The following is a 20936-nucleotide window of genomic DNA, read 5'->3' as shown; positions in this document are numbered from 1 at the left end:
GTGTGTCGTATTGTATCGGAAGAACATCCGAGGTTTAGCAGATAGACTAATCGCTACCATGAAAAGAGGCCAATGGTTTGCGTGATGTTGAAAATAAAACATCCATATGATTATTATATTGAAACGGCTTAGTGAATACACACAACTAGCACTATAAACGGAGATGTGTTCCAACTCAGACTCGGACCACTAATGAATATTTTCAGTGATCTGAGGTTACATAGACAAGGAACGCAACATTGCAGTCCCGTGCTTTTAAGTTTTATAATGTTTTGCACTCGCAAATCCGTGATCAAAGAATGTACACTTGCTATTGAATCCAGGATGAATAAATTTAAACGTTGTAAACCTTTCTCGAATATATTCTGACAGTGATGTTGAATTTGAGGGAAAATTCTGTTTGACAATAGAATAGACTAGCCAAGATTACTGACTACATAGCTCTTCAATGTAAGTGTGAGCAGTGAAGTGAAAACAGCTAGTGTACTTCCCGTTTCTCGGACAAGGCAACATTATATCGCCCTTCACATGCTATTGTTTGTAATTGATAAAACAAAAGGCGTTCTATGGAATATCATATCCCTTCGTCGCTAAAACTAACAGAGACGAGAAAATGACGGAAATGCAAGTTATCGAACATTCAGGACAAACACCTTTTTCAGTTAGAAAAACTTCCCTTTTTGAAATGGAGATTAGTCCCCAGCATCATTTTCACAAACCTGCGAAGAGGCCTTGATTGACACAACATTGTACAGTCATGGACACAGTCTATCTGAGAGACATTCCTTACTGTTCACAAATACAGACATTTCTACTAGGCTACATCCATTTCGTAGGGTCTATGATCCATCTCAGACCGGTTGACCACTAGTGGTCTGAGGGTCCATGTCGCCCTGCTTGCATACGGAGTAAGTCGCCTACAAAGAGACAGTTGTGAAACCTGGGCTTACCTGAAATGCTAGTATAGTAGTAACTAAAGATTTAACACATCTGTGTTCAAATATCAACAATAAATCGACTATTTAGTAATTTTACCTCAGCTTGTCTACAAAAGTACTAGTCCCAGTCCGGAGGACCAGAAATCCCGAAATCACAAGTTCAATCGTAAAATTTATGCCCAAGCGGACGCCCGATCAAATGTGGCGGAGTTTGTAAGGCGGGACTTTGAAATCAGTCGGAACTGGAAAAGTTCCGATTTCGACACCTTTTGTGATCGTACCAGCGACTACTATCGTCAAAAAGATGTAAAATGAGTACATATTCGACCGATTGCTAATATTTGATAGCTTTGTAAAAAAAAATTATATGTAATTATTTTGTTATTGGTGCGAAAGTATTTTGTTTTCGCACTCGCTATAGGACGGTTACTTTTCGTAGGACGGTGTTGAGCGAAACGCGTGCACCGTATGTAAGCAGGACTGTGATCCATGGTACAACATCTGAGCACAGACAAGGAACACAGTTTCTTGTCTGTGATCTGAGGTACAACTACTGACCATTATCGGATTGAGAGGTGTCAACGAGTTCCAGCAAGATGCTTAGTTTAGACAAACAAGTTTTATTTACACATAGCCCCAAAGCATAGGCTGGTGGCGTTATTCACCATATGGGTACAGGTGTAAGAAGGTGCTAAAAGGTGTTACTTTTAGCATCGGCAGAATTGTAATGATTTCTTTTATTTTTCAGAGTTATCATAATTTGTCATGGGTTTACCAAAATGAACCGTAAAATATATACGCCCAACGTGGGGCTCGAACCCACGACCCTGAGATTAAGAGTCTCATGCTCTACCGACTGAGCTAGCCGGGCTTCTTATCAAATCTATAGTTCTTTTTTATAATATACAACATGATTAAGGGTACATATAGTTGACTAATTTATCTAACGGAGAACAAACAAACAAACAAACAAACAAACAAACAAACAAACAAACAAAAACATCGACAGTAACAACAACAACAACAACAACAACAACAACAACATCAGCAGCAGCAGCAACAACAACAACAACAATTCTATTGGCGTCCTATATTATGCTTCATTCCATGGATATGTGGTAACTAAATAAATTAAACTGTTAAAAATAATATTGTGAATCTTCTTTGCTACGGTGACACGTTGTCTGTGCATGCTCATGATTCATGTTAACGTAGACTGTGCTTTGGAAATAAACTCTTTCAACTTTTATCTTTCCTTTTTTTTCAACCTATTCTCAATCCAAATTAATAATTGAAAACAATTTAGGGACACCGTACAAATTTTGAAATATAACTCACAACAATATAACAAATTCTAGAATTCAATATGGCCGCCCGGAATACTGTGTTAACTCTATAAGCTTAAGAAAATGAAAGATTTAACAAATTTTCTTGGAAAAAAGACATTGAACCCACAATTTCATTTATTATTTGAAAAGGACCAGAAGCAAACTTTAATATAGCAAAGTTTGGAGAGAATTCAATCCAAGAACTTTGATTTCGCAGGGAAATTTGTCCCGAGGGGCATTCTACCTTTTCCCCTTCAAGTCCTATATTGATGTTTTTTGAGTAAAGTTTATATTGTGATACATAACTAATAATATTCTGAAAAAATGTCATAATTTTGAAGATTTAAAGGATAGGACACGATTTTAATCCACAACACACAAATTAAAGGGACCATTCAGTCTTGTATATGAAGATTATTTGGTAATCTGAGGTATGACAGAACGACCACTTCTAATTTTGGCGGGAAGTTATTATGTTGTTATTATAAGTTTCAAATTGTCAACTAGTGTTACTGGATAAACTACAGTGTTAAGTTAGAAACAGAGCATGCTGGTTGTTACGGTGAAAATAATTTTCCCGCCAAAAATTACTTTTATAGAATTTCTTTACCTGCATTTTTTATAGTCTATTTTAGTCTCGGGTTATAGGAGAAATCATTGTGTGTTTTTTTATACAAAATTGAACATCATTTCGATTGAAAAACATAAATGGAGATAGTGTTATCTCGATTAAAACGTTGTCTCGTTTGTTTTGAAGGAATTACTTCTAATAATGCTGTCTTCATCACATTTTCATATAAATTAGAATTTTATTTTCAACACCTAGTTTGATGACTTCGTCTTCTAATTGTTTACTTTTGGGATTTTGAGAAATTTGATAGGGTCGTTTATTTGACCTTTGACCCTGGAAAGTAATTTTTACGTATCAAGATGTGACATGGATTGTGGATGATTGATAGGGCGATAGGGAGGTTGGAATGTTTATCGGTAGTCTCCATGCCATCATGGTTTATAATTTAACAACTAGCTTACATTATCGTCTGCTTCACTTGGGACACACACATTGAGGTTTGAGTCATACTCGTTTCAATTTTCTACTGTTTTTTTTTCTTTTTTGTCTCCTGGAAAATAATAATAATAACAATAATAATAGAAAATGGTTTATTTATGTAAATGAAATTAAAAGACTGTTATTTTATTACTTTACTGTTCCACAGACCGCAAAAAATAGTGCGACCTTCTTGCGGCGTGTTTTTGCATTGTTGCAGTAAAAAGGTCTGAACTTTTACGGCGATTTTTACTGTGTGAAAAAAGTCAAATCTTTATTTCTCCGCCAATTTGGTCAGTTTTAGCAATTTTTAATTTTTTTTTAAAACACGAATTTGTAAACAAAATCTATTACTTTCAAGAACATAAAGAATAAGATTGAGATAAAGAAAAAAGTAACAAAAGATAAAATTTTTGAAAATAAGATTTTGTTGGAAAAGTATTGGCATTTAAGAGTAATAGGTGGCCAGTCACAGTGTACACTTTCTGGTATTTGCTTAACATCAATGTCAGCTATTAAAATAATCCTCTTTTTGAGTTTTAATTGCTTTATCGATAATCATAATAATTGATTTGTGGCTGTTCGATATTTTTTTGTAACAATAAAATGATACGTACCGTTTAGTTATCCATTTATTTATTACTAAACGAATATTCTGCTGTCCGCATGTTCTTTTTAATTCTTTCATTGCATCAATTTGTAACAACAATTCATTCTTTGATAGCGAACTAAAAAATCACACTAGATCAGAAGAGAAAGACATAGAGAGTCGAACAAACAGACAGACGGATAGATAGATAGATAGATAGATAGGTAGACAGTCAGGCAGACGGACAGACAGACAGACAGACAGACAGACAGACAGACAGTCAGACAGACAGACAGAGCGACAGAGAGACAGGCAGGCAGACAGACAGTGAGACATACATACATACATACATACATACATACATACATACATACATACATACACACACATACATACATACATACATACATACATACATACATACATACATACATACATACATACAGACAGACAGACAGAGAGGCAGAGAGAGAGAGAGAGACAGACAGACAGATAGACGGAAGGACATGTAGGTAGGAGCTGAGAGGAATATACAGCGACAGAAAGATAGAGAAGCACGAAGGGAAATATTGATAGTATGACGTGAGCGGGTTGGGGATAGATGACTTGAATAATGACAGAATTTTCGATGGCGAATGCACTTGTGTCCAAGTTGTATTCAAGAATAACCATGTCTCTTTAGATAGCAACGTTTCCGTTGAGTACAGAAATGGGAAGAGATAAGTGGATACAACTAAAAACTACGCAGTGGAAAGAGATTGAAACAGAGGATAAGAGAGATATAAATTACACTTTCTTGTGTTGATAACTGCCGATGCGTGTTAGAGAACGACAGCTCTCCTTGGTACCATTTAAACAAGGCAGACGACAGGAGAATCAGAACAAATGCTTTCCTCAACAACTTCTGCTTGTGAAGTGTGTGATTTGCTTTGACAAGTTATAGTTCTCGTTCGAGGTTGTTATTTTGGTCAAATTGCGTTGAATTTAAAGGAATTGATATCTGGGTTTATCTCTTTAGAGTGTTGCATGGCGGGAAATGCTAGCCGTCAGAGTATCAATCACAACGTGGAAGCAACACTTGAGTATCAGACCGTGTTTGTTAAAAGCTCTTCATAGCGTGATCATTAAGCCGTAATAAACATGTTTCAACTTTGATGTATTTTCGCGCTTCCGACATTTTTACGCTTGCCGTGGTTTACCATTTAAAGGCGCGAACGTCAGATGGTGGATGAGTTGTAATATTTTAGCTTATTCACTCAATTCTACCTTCCATTAAGTTCTCTCATGCTTTTACCTTTAATTTTCACTGATGTAGAAATCGTCTGCAGGTGATGTGATTCCTTGACCGAATCTGCCACTTTCACTCTAATTGAACACGGTGCCAAATAGGCGTGAAGAGTATTAACTCGTTCACTGCAGGACATTTCGAGATATTTCACATTTTCTCCCAATTCACTAAATTTTTCCGGAAATACTTTTCCCCACATAGTACATTCTGATGTAAATTGTATTTCAGTTAGTTCTGTATCAAAATTTTCAGTGGTTTTCGACCAATTTGACTATTTTTTTCTAAATTTGATTTAACACGTGACTTGTTAAGCGTAAAGACGATAAACCGTTACCGTCATCTTTCGTTTAGCCTGAGAGAAGCCATTTCAACACATTATGTCAGGTAATGGGGATATCTTACCGCCTCTCGGGACTTGTAGGCTCAATAATCTCGCTTGTAGTACTTTGAGGTCGATTGCAATGTTCTGTAGCGTCTTTTTATACGGAATTAAACTGTACTCTCTGCAGTTCAAAGTTATCTTTAAAAAACAAGTTGATTCTAATTGAGTCTACTTAGATTTTATATCGGTTCCATCATTTCTTGAAATAAAAATATTCTTTCCTGTTACGTTACACTACAGACCACTGAATCATGAAAGACGGTTTTTAATAACTGTGTAAATTCGATCGAGTGTGTCTCGAAAGATTATCAAGGTTAATATTAATATTATTATTTTTAAATCTACGGATAGTTGTGACAAAAGTAAAAGCTCTCACCATTTTTCTTGATAGAGGGCGGCCTCATACTCAACAGTCAAAATCATCACATGATGTTGTTCAATCGGGGCCGAAGGCCGGAGCTAGTCATGAATAATATATACTGAGTGTTTATTTTAATTCCAATTCACATATTACTGAGTATTTTTTTTTTCATTTTCTCTACACATAATTTTGCAAGGTTAATATGCTGTAGTAATTTACTCATATTCAGGGCCAATTGGTTTAATGATGTTACTCACTCTTCGTATATATCCGGCTGTTATCTTTTTTATCTGTCCAAAGGTGTCTCAAGTCAGGACAGTTTCAGTACAGGTTCAGGACATTTGTTCATAGTACATGGGCCTAAAAGTATCTTAAATCGTAAAGGTAAAATCCTCAGGGGAGAGAGAGAGAGAGAGAGAGAGAGAGAGAGAGAGAGAGAGAGAGAGAGAGAGAGAGAGAGAGAGAGAGAGAGAGAGAGAGAGAGAGAGAGAGAGAGAGAGAGAGAGAGAGAGAGAGAGCGAGAGAGAGAGAGCAAGAGAGAGAGAGAGAGCGAGAGAGAGAGAGAGAGAGGGGGGGGAGGGAGAGAGAGACAGAGAGAGAGGGAGGGAGGGAGAGACAGGGACAGAGTGAGAGAGAGAGAGACAGATCTAGAGGGAGGGAGAGGGAGAGAGAGAGAGAGAGAGCGAGAGAAAGAATAAATACTGACAAGCATCAACAACAGATCGGAGTAATCACAAATCATTATCAGCAACAAGAATTACCAAATTCCACATTCTTTCCAACTCGAAATGGCTAATGGAGTATAGACAACATTGTGACCATTTCGCACATACATAAACACTATAGTTGTAATTCTTGTTGCTGATAATGATTTGTAATTACTCTGTTGTTGATACTTGTCAGAATGTATTTATTTAGTTTGTTTGTTTGTTTTTTGTTTGTTTTTTGTAAATATAACTAAGCCTGAGCACCCTGTGATGTAGGCCGTAATAGTTGCATTTATTTGTGAATAATTGGCTGAGCTAGAAACGGTTTCAACGCAAATTGAAAATTTATATGCGTGTGTGTCTTCATTTCCGAGATGGATGAAAACAGATCAATGATCTTGGTAGGCGCCCCCAACCCAAAGACATTTATAACCATTTGTTTGCTTCGAATGCATCGCTCGTTTGCGCTCAAACAAGGAAAAGGGCCAGGGTTTCAATTCCAGGTTCTCGTATTGTTATCGTTTCATTAGAACATAACATAACACAACATAGGATAATTTTAACGTTTTTGGACCTTTTCTATAATCATACCAACTGTTTTCCGTACCTTCATTTTAATCAAACTCCTCAATTGATATTATTTTCAAACTTCTGTCTGTCTCATCTCATCTCATCTCATCTCATCTCATCTCAGATAGGATTTAATTTCCCTGTCTTTGGTCTAAACAGAATTGACGATTCAACTTTATATTAAACCAGTATATTGATGGCGCAAATCGAGAGCTCTGATTGGTCTAGACATCAAACTAACACGTCTAAAATAAGTGATAATGAACAGCTGACTCACGTCCTATTATTGTTACACAGACTATTGCCATTGAGGGCTCCAACCAGGAGATGGGGTGGAGCCCTCAACGGCAAGAGTCTGAGTAACCGAAGCTGCATGCGTAAAATGTAAAATGGTGGAGGGAACTGGTTGTCGTCTGCTCCGATCGATCCGAACATTGTAGTCCGCGTCGCAGTAATATTGAATTCTACGAATTGCCAGAGGAAGATTTTCTCAACGAGGCAGAATAGTACATGGGAAATTATGAAGGAAATTCCGAAAGCAGCCGAGTAATCACGTATTTGTACAATTCATCGCCTACTAACGGTGACAGCATGCACAGCTCTGGACCCGGCCAGGTTCTCGTCTCAGCTGGAGTGGAAACAGGTACGTACGTGTCCTATCATAAACATGAAGCAAGTTTAAGAGATTACATTGACAGACTTACCTTTAATCCAAATAGAAACTTATCCGGGATACTGTCCTAGAGTATCAGTCATCACTCTGGGTGGGAAATCAGGCCCCGAACCCCGACAGTCTACTGACGTCGTGCTCCGGAATATATTTTTGTAATCAACCTGTCGCCATCTTCTCATGCCATGCACACAGAGTCGCCCGACCCGTGTACCAACCATTTCTAGTACATGTAATACATTGAGTCTAATAATATTTTCTAGCAGTTTGCAGAAAAGCGTGAATATGTTGTTTTGTCGGCATGGTTAATGTAGCTATGATGAGCGTTGGAGAGGATACAAGTGGCGGCAAGGTGACGCCAAAGTGATGTTGATGTAATCTAGTGTGGCGGGATTTTCATGACCATTGATTGGTTACAAGTTTGGGAGTAGTCATTTGATTGGCTACTGCATTAGACGGTTAGCGTGACTTTGAGAAGTGGCGCCATTCCAGGCTCTAGCACGTATTAGGTCCTATGTATTGTATTATGAATAGTGTGCACTTGAGAGTGGCGGAATGTTAGTGTAGACAAAACCAGACGGTTTGTTCATAACTGTACTTTTAATCAATGTACAGAGTATCCCTAGAATTTAGAAACGAATGGTAATGTTTCAAGGTTTTATTTGGCGCCCATATGAATAATTTGCATAACAATAAAGCTGTAGACAGCTGACTGTCGAATATGAACGACGCGTGTTGTGAAGTGACTGGATTTATTTGATTTGTTATTCATTTCTAACTTCCAGGGATTATCTTCACATTGATCGGCCAAACGTTAGTTCTTAGCGCCACCCCCTCCCCAAAAATGTGTGCAGTTCCGATAACGGTCAATTTCAAAATAGGATGGGTATGTAGGATTTGTTATTTTATTTTTTATCACTCTCTCTCTCTCTCTCTCTCTCTCTCTCTCTCTCTCTCTCTCTCTCTCTCTCTCTCTCTCTCTCTCTCTCTCTCTCTCTCTCTCCTTCTCTCCCTCTCTCTCTCTCTCTCACACACATACACAGCAACACACATGCACACAAATCCAGTGACACACACACACATACACACATCGGAATATCGTCGAAGGTCTGTTCAAATGTTTTCTTCATATTTACATAGGACAACGGAGACTTCTCATCGATGTAATCAACTGGAAACAAAGGATCCAAAAGTTGAGACCAGCTTTCATCAATCATACGGTCAGTAAATGAGTAATTAATGCAAAGGAAATCCAGGGTGTGGAAAGCTCAGCAGAGAGTACAAAAGAAAGGCGCGAAAAGAGGAAATCAACAGTCTGGGTGTTACGTTGATTCAGTGTAGGATATAAAAAACCCCGCACCCGAAATTCTTTGTAGGGGTGAACCATCATAGATTTTACTTTCAATGGAATCTGCTTTGTACCCCTACATACGAATATTTCTAAACAAATGTCATAAAATCGAGAAATGCAAGAATGTTCGTTGTTATAGTAAATGCATCATCACTGGCTGGGTTTCCTCTGACTTTTGAAAAGTTTTAGTTATTTACTAATTTGGTCCAAAAAGTTGTAGTAATCGTTAGTAAACTAAAGAGCTCATAGGAAACGTCGCATTGAGAGAATATGATTGCATGACATGTACTATATCTATTAGTTTAATTCAAAATGTAAGTTTGGATATTTGAAAGAGCCACTCCTCTAAATATTGATTTGACCCCATTGACCTTTCAAATTATTAGACAAAAAAAAGAAGTGTTTCTGTTCAGGATGTTTTGTCTAAAGTGGTGCAACGACGCAATTTTTTTTAAAATTCTCAACAAACCTGTCACTCAATCTACTATTTATGGCAGTTACTATTCGTTTTACTTAGTACGTTAGAGCATACTTCCATGTTTAGAGCAAGTGTGTAAGCACAGTAATTGCCATAAATATTAGACTGAGTGACAGGTTTGTTGAAAATCAAAAATCAAACAAAAACAATAATCACACAAAAAAAACGCATCATCGCACCACTTTAGACGGAATGTCATGACGAGAAACAATTCTTTTTTTTTGGGGGGGGGCCTATAAATACACTTTTATATAAATATTTTGTGATGTCATCCTTAAATATACTTTTATTTTGAGGCCATCCATGATGGTAATCTTACATGAATATTCTCAGTTTGTTCAAATACTTAAACTTGTTTATATTGTTGTTGTTGTTGTTGTTGTTATTAGCCTTTTACAACGATGGATGGCAGGGACAAGTGGAAGTGTTAGCATTTTGGTGTCGAAGCTGAATGCACCCATGAATCCGTCACAGCAGGAGACAACAGCAGGAAGAGGAATCTGCCAGATCCAGATGGCATTGTGAAAAGAGACTGGATAACAAATGTAAAGAATACTCCACCATTGACATATGGACACATGTATCGTTATTGGACAACACACTGAAGGTACTGTAATATAAGTATTTGCTCATTAGTATTTTAAGTCTGTGTTAGACAAATTAGACACGTTTTATATCCCTAATGAATATACATGTACTGTGATAAGAATGGAAGAGGGTTCTTCAGAGACAAACAGCGAGAGACAGGCATATAGACAGAGACAGATAGACAGACAGACAGACAGAGATCGACATATACAGACAGAGACAGACATAGACATAGAGACAGACAGACATAGAGACAGAAACAGACTGGATGGACGGACAGACATACATAAACAGACTGGATGGGTGGAGAGACAGACTAGACAGAGACAGAGAGACATACAGATATATACAGAGACAGACAGACAGACATAGAGACAGACAGACAGACAGACAGACAGACAGAAACAGACTGGATTGACGGACAGACTAGACAGACAGATATTGACATAGAGACAGACAGAAACAGACTGGATGGGTGGAGAGACAGACGAGACAGATGTAGACATATAGAGACAGACAGAAACAGACTGGACGGACAGACAGACAGACTAGACAGAGACAGATTCAGACATGTAGAGACAGACAGAAACAGACTGGATGGATGGACAGACAGACTAGACAGAGAGACAAAGGGAGACAGACTGTGACAGCTATTGGGAGAAGTACATGGAGAGGAACAGACACAAAGGGCATGGTAATTTGTTTTGAACGATAGCATACCTCCATTTTAAACCATTTAGATAACAAGATTATGAAAATAAATTTTAGAAGATAATTCGGAATCCTCGGTTGGTTGCTTGTCTAAACACTGCCATCAACGTGGAACTTTCAACATTTAATAAAACAAAGTAAGACGCGATTTTCAGGATAGAGGGCGACATTAATAGGTTAAGGTACTAGTACTTGGCTCGCATTTCAACGTCAAATTTGCCATATGCTCTGTAATTACTTCTTAATTTCTTGTGATACTCGGACGAAATAGTGATTTAGTTTTCTAGAACAATCTCTCACTCATCATTAGAAATAGTTTTTTTTTCATTTATTAATCTTTACATACAGACACTATTTCAGTGCCTAAGCACTGTTCTCCCAAAGGAACCTGTTGCAAGATTACGTACACAGAAAAATAAACAAAAAACGTTACCGAGGCACAGTGTACTTTAAAAGATATCCACCCACATTACCAAACTACATTCTTAAGATGTCTTTTTAAATATTGATGAGTTCGGAGCTGATCTTATGGATAGGGGTAGATTGTTCCATAGAACAGCACCACTATAGCCTGAAATGCCCGTTTCCCATATTCAGTTTTAACTGTAGGGATGTATATGATACTATACCTTTACTGGCCTGTCCTGTGTTATGAAGATGAATTTGGTTGGAAAGACTTAACATTTCAGTGAGGTAACTAGGTGCATTACCTGTTATGGATTGCCAGCTGGCGCTTTCATCTAATTTGAGGGCTGACCCAACCCAAGTTTTCATTAGTTAGTTGACACTTATAAGCAAAAAGACAACAATCTGTTTACAGATACAACATGTTCATTCAAATTTTCATTTTTGTTACTTATCACATAAACTGTTAATAATGCTTTATGGTGATTGTGATAATATGAAAATAAATCTCAATCGGTTCATTAACAGCTTGTTTTCTCAAAACAAACAAACAAAACACCTATGTACAGTTATCCAACTTGAAATCTGTAAAGCGAACGTTGAGGGCGTTGTAGTAGACATCATAAAGCCTCAATGTCAACCTGCCAACCCAAACCATTTTAATATGACTATTCAATGAATACCAAACATGGACATAACGTTCTGAAATACATGATCATGAGAAAAATTGTGACATCTATATTAATCTTTTCCATGGAAGTAACTAAAATTAGTGTCACGTGATGCTAATATGACAAGCCGAAACTCACATATATCCTAATCCTTAGATATAATTACCATATTTGGCAGTCGTCCAATTTCTATATACTATCTATATTATACAATGTGCTATATTTATTGTCTTCCTAAAGCGTCATTACGTGTTATCATAAAACTATTTATAACTAAAGTAGTTTCTATTCCTGCAGAACTTTAGACATTATTACCACGTGATCTGGAAATTAAAGAACTGCTGTTTGAATAAAATTTCGAGGTTTTTTTTTCTGATGTCTTGTTCTTTTCACATTTTACTGCTCCATGTTTGGAATATTTACTCTGTTTATCAACTAAATAATGGCTTTATCGCACACAATTTTGTGACTTGGCTGATCAACTAACTTTCACGTCTACCTAATGTATATAAGGCAATTTGGTGTGATTATTCACCAAGAATTTGTTGTTGTTGTTGATGGTGTTGTTGGTGGTGGTGCTGGTAGTGTTGTTGTGTTGTTGTTCTTGGTTGTGGTGGTGGTGTTGGTGTTGCTGGTGCTGGTGGTTTCGGTGATGTTGGTGTTGGTGGTGTTGTGGTGTTGGTGGTGCTGATAGTGTTGGTGGTGGTAGTGTTGGTGGTGGTGTCGGTGGGGGTGGTGTTGGTGTTGGTGGTGCTGGTAGTGTTGTTGGTGGTGGTGTTGGTGTTGCTGCTGGTGGTGATGTAGGTGGTGATGGTGATGTTGGTGGTGGTGTTGGTGATGGTGGTAGTAGAGGTGGTATTGGTGGTGGTGGTCGTCATGGTGGTGATGGTGGTAGTAAAGTTGGTGGTGGTATTCTTTGTTTCTGTATCTAAACATTTAATTCAAAATGTCAACTTAGTACATGTACGATGAATCTGTCACTGCAGAAGTTCATATCAACTTTTCTCCTACCAAAGCATTGTACATCATATCTATCTGTCTGTCTGTCTGTCAAAAAACCCCAGATCATATGAATCTGTAATTCTTTAAATTTGATTACAATATTTGATAATTTTGTTACACAGGCAAGACTAGATTATTGGTATTTAAAGACTCAAGTTAAAGTGACATGAACAACATCCAAAACATTGTGTATTTGATTTCGTTCTGAACTGTGTATGATTTTGTCGAGAAGTCTTTTGTGTTACTATGGAAACAATTTGATATGTACATACGGAGTGTTAAGACTTTTATATCCACCCTATACCATTGGCCATGGATAAGACTAGTTCCACTGAATTATTTCCATGGTCTACATCAGATAACAATTGTGTATTTCTTTCATATTCATTTTGTATATTTGTGTTATGTTTCTTTGAGGGTATGGCTTATTTATTTATCATTCATTCATTCATTCATTCATTCATTCATTCATTCATTCATTCATTCACTCACTCACTCACTCACTCACTCACTCACTCACTCACTCACTCACTCACTTAACCACCCACCCACCCGCCTGCCCACCCACCCATAAACAACTGATAGTAATGATAATAAATAATAATGTTAGTTTTTATGTAGTACTTTCCCACTCTGTGCTCAAAGGGCTTTACAATTATTACGCCTGGCATGGATCTATAATGGCACAACAACCCTTTTATACTTCCTCAACTCCCTGGGAGCGTACAATCCATTGCAGCCTTCATAAGCGTATAGGATTAAAGCATTCACATTTGATACCTCTATCCTACCAGGTCCCCAAATATACAGCTGGGTGAACTGATATTCTAACTCAAAGATTAGTTTTTGAGTTGTGGTGTGTGACTTTGCAATAGTTCAAGATGAAAAAACACATTCCATCACGGGTCAAGTTGGGTTTTCTTCCCAGAGAATAGGTCATCTGATAGCATTGTCATAACCCGCATAATGTTAGTTCGCTGCCAATAGTTTCTGATCGGTCATGTCACGTGACAGCACATTAAGTCTTACGTAATTATTGACGGCACATCATACAATGAGAGTATTGCAACATTTTTTGAACTCTTGGCTGCAACTTTCTGATGAAAATTGATGTACAACATTGAAAAATTAAAACGGACGCAGCCTGTGCTTGACTTATCCAGCAAATTACACAGCAACTTTATCAACAAATACCTATATCATTTGAAAGAAATGACCCCCCCCCAGATTTACATACGCATGCGCATATGAACGCAATTTTTTCTTCAAATTTTAGGCAAATGTGGTCACTATTAAACATTTCTGTGACAGTGATTTACCACTGGCGATCACCTGCACGATTTAGGTCTAAAATGTGACAAAAGTTATTAAAATAGAAAACTTGTTGAAATAAATTGGCGGGAAGATGTCGGTTCTGTAAAATCCGATATAAAAATTATGCTCGTTCACGGTCCTCAAGTAACTTTCCAACCACTTTTGGTGATTTCATTTCTGCTACGTATATTCTGGCGGAACAGGGATGGCTACTCAATCTTGATCAAGCAATGTAATATTATCCTGTGTCTTCGTTTTTGTAGGTCATTCCCTATGCATGGTGTGAATGAAGCTGCCAAGAGATGCGCAGAAGTTGTCAATATAATAGCATGTTTTGACATAAAGCTATGATTAAAAGTGTTTTGTATAAACTATAACATTGTTTCCTCTCAACCATACCACGATTCCAAATAACAGCAATATCGAATAAGTGATAACAGAAACAAATATCTAAAGAGAGAAATTCCGCCATAGACTGAATTTTGACGACACATCCATTTCATCAAACCACTTTGACGAATGACAACATTGTAAATGTACTTTTGACCTCAATTCTGATCTTCTACTTAGTTTTTACCCCACACCCCTGCCACACTGTTTTGGTTGTCTGCATGAGCCTCTCGTTTCACTATATCTTTCACGAGGGTTGAGGAGGGGATGTATCCCCGGGGAATTAAGACAGGCTGTACATATGTTAGTCGGGTCAGCAGTCCATAACATTACGAAAGTAGATTGGTGCTAACACGAGTCGGTTTCCCACTCTTTTTGAAATCTTGAGTGAGTGAGTGAGTGAGTGAGTGAGTGAGTGAGTGCGTGTTTGTGTGTAATGGTATGTATGTATGTATGTATGTATGTATGTATGTATGTATGTATGTGTGTGTTTGTGTGTGTGTATGTATGTTTGTATGTATGTATGTATGTATGTATGTATGTATGTATGTATGTGTGTGTGTGTGTGTGTATGTATGTATGTATGTATGTGTGTCTGTCTGTCTGTCTGTCTGTCTGTGTATCTCTCTGTGTCTGTCTGTCTGTCTGTCTGTCTGTCTGTCTGTCTGTCTGTCTCTGTCTGTCAGACTCAGTCGAACCGTCTATAATCCTGACTTTGCATTGTCTAATACATTTGGGGTTTGGAAACCTTTCTTGTGACGAACTCTACTGTATTTTGTACGAGTTTACCAATCTACCTTACCTTTTCATAATTTACATACTATTGTATGGTAAGGCAGTGTTATTCACTTGTCAAATGTCACTCCTAACTGACAGAATGATCACTGTGATATTTTTATGTATATCTGGTTTGTATCAAGAGGCGTGCGTGCTTTTTACACAATGATATCCTTAGTTCTGTTTGTTTTGAACATTGCCATATTGGAGTCGTCTGTCAGTCTGAGTATTACGTATCTATCTATCTGTCTATCTGTCTGTCTGTCTGTCTGTCTATCTATCTATCTATCTATCTATCTATCTATCTATCTATCTATCGATCCACCAACCTACCTACGCACCCATCCATCTATCCACCTATATGCCTAACATATATATATATATCAATATATCCATCCATCCATCCATCCATCCATCTATCCACCCACTCATCCATCCATCCATCCATCTATCCACCCACCCATCCATCCATCTATCCACCCACCCACCCATCCATCCATCCATCCATACATCCAGTAACAAAGGAACCGTCATTGCTAGGGATTTTTATCTGATGGTAGATATTCGTGTTTTTTCTCTCTCTTCATCCGTAATTTATTTATTTGTGTGTCCTTGTTCGTCTGTCTACACGTTTTTCTACGTACACATGTACACGTCTTTCTCCAGACGTTTCCGTATGTTCGACTATTTCCTCTGGTGTCTGTTTCCTTGTATTTCTTTATCCGTCCGTCTGTCTGCTTGATATACATTGTTTGATGTGGCAACAATCTTACCAACATTAATTGCTACACTCTTTAAAGGGTTAAAATGTAACAATATTACTGAATTGTTTGTTGTGCTAGATGATAGGCCTAAAATGTAGCAATATTAGCAAGATATTTTTCGCGACAGACGATAAAATTAACAATCATCAATGTTTTTTTTTGCGCCAGACGATAAAATGTAGCAATGTACCAGTTTTTTTGTTGTGGCTAGCCGATAAAATGTATGTTTCAATTTTTTGTTGAGGCAGACGATAAAAGTAGCGATGTTTCAAAATTTTGTTGCTGCAGACGATAAAATGTCGTAATATTTTGGATTTTTTTGCGACAGACGATAAAATGTATTTTTATAATATGCACATGGGAACAATAGCCCACCAGAACACAAGTGATGCTCCAGTAGGTCATTCAAATTGTTCACTGCAGCTCAAATGCCGAAAAATAAAAGGAACCATCAGTTATGACCTAGTCAGAAGGAAACCACGTGACCGGCCTTTGAAGGCTCGGAGTCGAGTGCCAGAGATGTCCTCAAGAACATAATCAGGAAGACCGGCAATGTTTAATAGGAATAATATTTTGTCGGTTTAATTTAGCTCCATTGTAAAGTCACCGTACTAAATATAACATACCGGTCAATTCAAATTTAGAAACAGTCAGAATTAAATCATATCTTCTTTCTCGTTGTTTTCTCTGCAGATTGGATAATGTGATTAGTAAAACAAATGTTATAAACCTTTCTCTCCTTTATCAACATATCAGGTCTACTCGACATTAATCATATGACACCAGCATAATGATATAATGACCCAAACAGGAACACTGACTTCAAAATGAGTCACACTAAACTCAGAATAGTGAAAGCGTGTGGCATGAAACAGATACCACAAAGGGTTCTACTTTTCCTTCCTTCTCACATCGGCCAGAATCTATCCCAGTCAACCCAAATGAGCCACATGTTTAAGTAATCCGTGCTATCGTGTGTGGTGCCCTACCCAGTGCTGACAGACACTCTAGTATTTCTCAACTTGCAATCTGTTTAAGTTTTGTCCCAAGATGATGTGATCATCTCATTTCTCATGGCAGGGAAATGTAGCCATATCCTATTATACATAACAAGACACTGTCTTCAACAAGTTTGACATTTCCTAGAGGTCAGTCCTTTTGACCTGTCATATGTACAAATGTTAGCTCAGAGACTTGGCTTGGCAATGACCCAGTATTATATATTCAACCAAGACTCCAGGCTAGGCTAGACAGCGAACCTGTACAGGTTGATTTTGATAGCCAAGTTTCTGGACTATTTCATTATATGCTTCTTATAATGTTGACATTATATTACCATCTGTATCCTTATCATATATTTCTGGGGGGGGGGGTGTTCATAATTGAAAATAAATAATTAAATTCGGATTGAACCATTCTCCCTTCTCACCAAATCTTGTGTAGCCTTTTGATATTTAGCAAGAATTGTACATACACACCTACCTACCTACCTACCTACCTACATACATTCATACATACATACATACCTACATACATACATACCTACATACCTACATACCTACATACATACATACATACATACATACATACATACATACACACATACATACATACATACATACATACCTACATACATACATACATACATACATACATACATACATGTACATACATACATACATACATACATACATACATACATACACACACACACATACATACATACATACATACATACATACATACACACCTACCTACCTACCTACCTACATACATACATACATACATACATACATACATACATACATACATACATACATACATATGTACATACATACATACATACATACATACATACATACATACATACACACCTACCTACCTACCTACCTACCTACCTACATACATACATACATACATACATACATACATACACACATACATGCATACATATTCATCACCAAAATTAGATCAGGGAAGTAGATAAGTTGGATTTAAATTACAAGGAAGCTAACTGTTACATGTACAATACTTCTGTATTGAACTATTTCCTCCAAGGTAATCAATAACAGGGAACTTGCAATCCAGCCTGAGCATGGTCAGACGCAAAGGACTATGGGATTATCTGTGGTTATCGTAATACCTAATCTGGAGCTATCGATTTAATAAATCTCACACAATGGTTATGGTAACTATGATGATCATTCGGGGTTGCAAACAATGTAACAGTATTGTTTACAATACCAATTCATTAGTATTTGTTATAACATTTCCCATGATGCAACATTCAGCATGTTCCCTATTGAATTGAGCACAACTTGAAAATAAAGATTGAGTAACTAAATTACACAGTACAAAAATCCGGGAATTATTTCTCCAAAAAAAATTCTTATTCATCAAATAAAATTTAATATATTTAACATTTTCATAAACAAATAAAGTGTTCATAATTTTCATAAATATTCTGTAATAATTACAGAAACTTATTTTATTATCTTGAGACATTTGACGTTTATTTTCGTATTTTTTTTTTCATGTGTGAGTGTCTAGTTCAGGTTTTGCATTGTTTTCCGAACGGTCTCTGTGTTGTTTATGTCTTCCTATCAGATGTACAGCCATTACAGATTGGAAGAATAGTTTTATTGTCTTTTTAAGTTGATGTCAGTTTCCGCACCCGCAATTTCTTGCGAGACTTCACGATTTTCGCGATGTTATTATTATTTTTCTCGAATACGTAAGAAAAAGTTTAGGGTCGGCAGTGAAAAACTAGGTGGGGTCGGGTAATCGGAGCCAAACAACTTATTTTGGCCTAATGACATTATGTCGACGGCTACGAACTATATCAAGAGCTATCATTGGACGATGGCCTCGTTGGTCTGGCAACCAACTGTATGCAAGGATATCATTAGATGATAACATAGACACATGACAACAAGTTGTAAGAAGGACTATCATTGGACGATAACATCGATGGTATGATTGCAGGTTTTATGACAGACTGTCATGGATGATTATTTTGAAAAGTGAATTATTTGTTTATAAAAAACATGATGTGATTCTTTATACGTCGTTGCTAGGACATTAACACATCAATAAGTTTAAAGTGTGCAATGTTAATGTAAAATAAATTTGAAATTTGTCAAAAAAACTTAGAGAAGACAAGAATTTGTGTTCATATCATTTTGGCGGGAAAAGTATACGGTGATACTAGAGAGGTCGAAGTTCATCATCGTAACGAGGAGGGATAGAAAGTGAATAATGAAAGTCGCACACTAAGGTATAAACTTCAAATTCATGTCATTTATTGATTTATTTGTTTGTTTGTTTGTTTGTTGAAAAAAAGAGTCTCTTATACATAGATGTCATAATCGTCAAAGATTTGCAGCATATAATAATATTAATAAAAACCATAAAACCATAAAACCAAAAAAAAGTGACTTACAAAACTAGACTGTTCCTTTATATACAATTTGCTTTTTCGATAAGTTTGTTGACGCATGCGCGTCGCTATGTTTGCTGCATAAATGATACATGTTGGTATATAAGTTATAACCAAAGACAAAATACAGTCTGAAGATAATGGGCAAATTTGTATCCAGTGAACGCCTGCCAGAAGTGTGCATTGTAAACTGTTATCTCCTATGACGAACTCGTGGTTGACATGGAAAGGGTTTGGGATTTCAGTTAATAAATAAACACTCATTTGAATATTCAAAACAACTTGCCTTTGTTATCAAAAACACTGCACTTTGTTTGTGAATTTTCAAAGTGTGATTTTTCTTTGGTAAAGTGTGTCGTTAACACTACAGTTCGTTGTTGGAGATAAAAATATGCGTACAAATCTTGTTTTGCACAATATATTCACATGGCTTCATATTCCTCTTTGTATTTACCGTCATAAACAGTGAGCAGAATTTATTTCAAATGTAGATGGTTTATCCCCCTCATATCAATACAATGCATTGTTTGGTTCAAATATGGACACTTTTAGAAATTGTTGTAAATTAAGTGAATTTTAGGCAACAATTTTGATACAGAATCATGGCAGACTACCATATCTAGTATCTAGGCCCAAAATAAAGATGATTTTAGTAAATAAATTACAGACGAACATTTTTTGTTAGAATGGTTTCGGCGGGAAGGTGTTACAAGTAGGAATAATGAAATGTACAAGACATGCCGCGGCTCCACTTCAAAAATGCCGGCCGTCCGGATACTGTTAGCGCTTTTAACACTGAAGTGTTAAAAAGTGGCCTTTTTCTCATGATGTAAAACTCAAAATTTAGCAAAGGAAATAAAAATGGCAAGATTTAGCGTGACTGTCGTCTGACATTTTATGTCATTCTTCGTGTTTCAAATAAAATAAATATTCCTGCAGAACTACAGTTTAAATACATTCACTACAAATCCAGATAAACTATAAAATTTGTAGTTTTAAACCATCGAACCTGATCCTAACATCATAAATATTGACAGATTACACTGAGTACTAATTCACTACACAAAAATATTATATTCTAAAAGTGAATCGATCGGGCTTAGTTACAGAAATAGTAATAAATGGCCCGCTAATGGTGATACCCTAAACATTTCCGCATATAGAA

At 36.8% G+C, this 20936-nt stretch overlaps 1 non-coding gene across 1 annotated transcript; it reads right to left on the bottom strand.

The window, feature by feature from the left end:
• Nucleotides 1–1736: 1736 nt before the first annotated feature.
• Trnak-cuu (transfer RNA lysine (anticodon CUU)) lies at nt 1737–1809 on the bottom strand. Its single transcript has one exon. It is a non-coding gene; the product is annotated as a tRNA-Lys (tRNA).
• Between the last annotated feature and the right edge of the window lie 19127 nt (nt 1810–20936).

The sequence above is a fragment of the Glandiceps talaboti genome, chromosome 19 (genome assembly GCF_964340395.1).
Source record: "Glandiceps talaboti chromosome 19, keGlaTala1.1, whole genome shotgun sequence".
Classification (NCBI taxonomy): Eukaryota; Metazoa; Hemichordata; class Enteropneusta; family Spengelidae; genus Glandiceps; species Glandiceps talaboti.
This window is presented reverse-complemented; position numbering and strand designations above follow the sequence as displayed.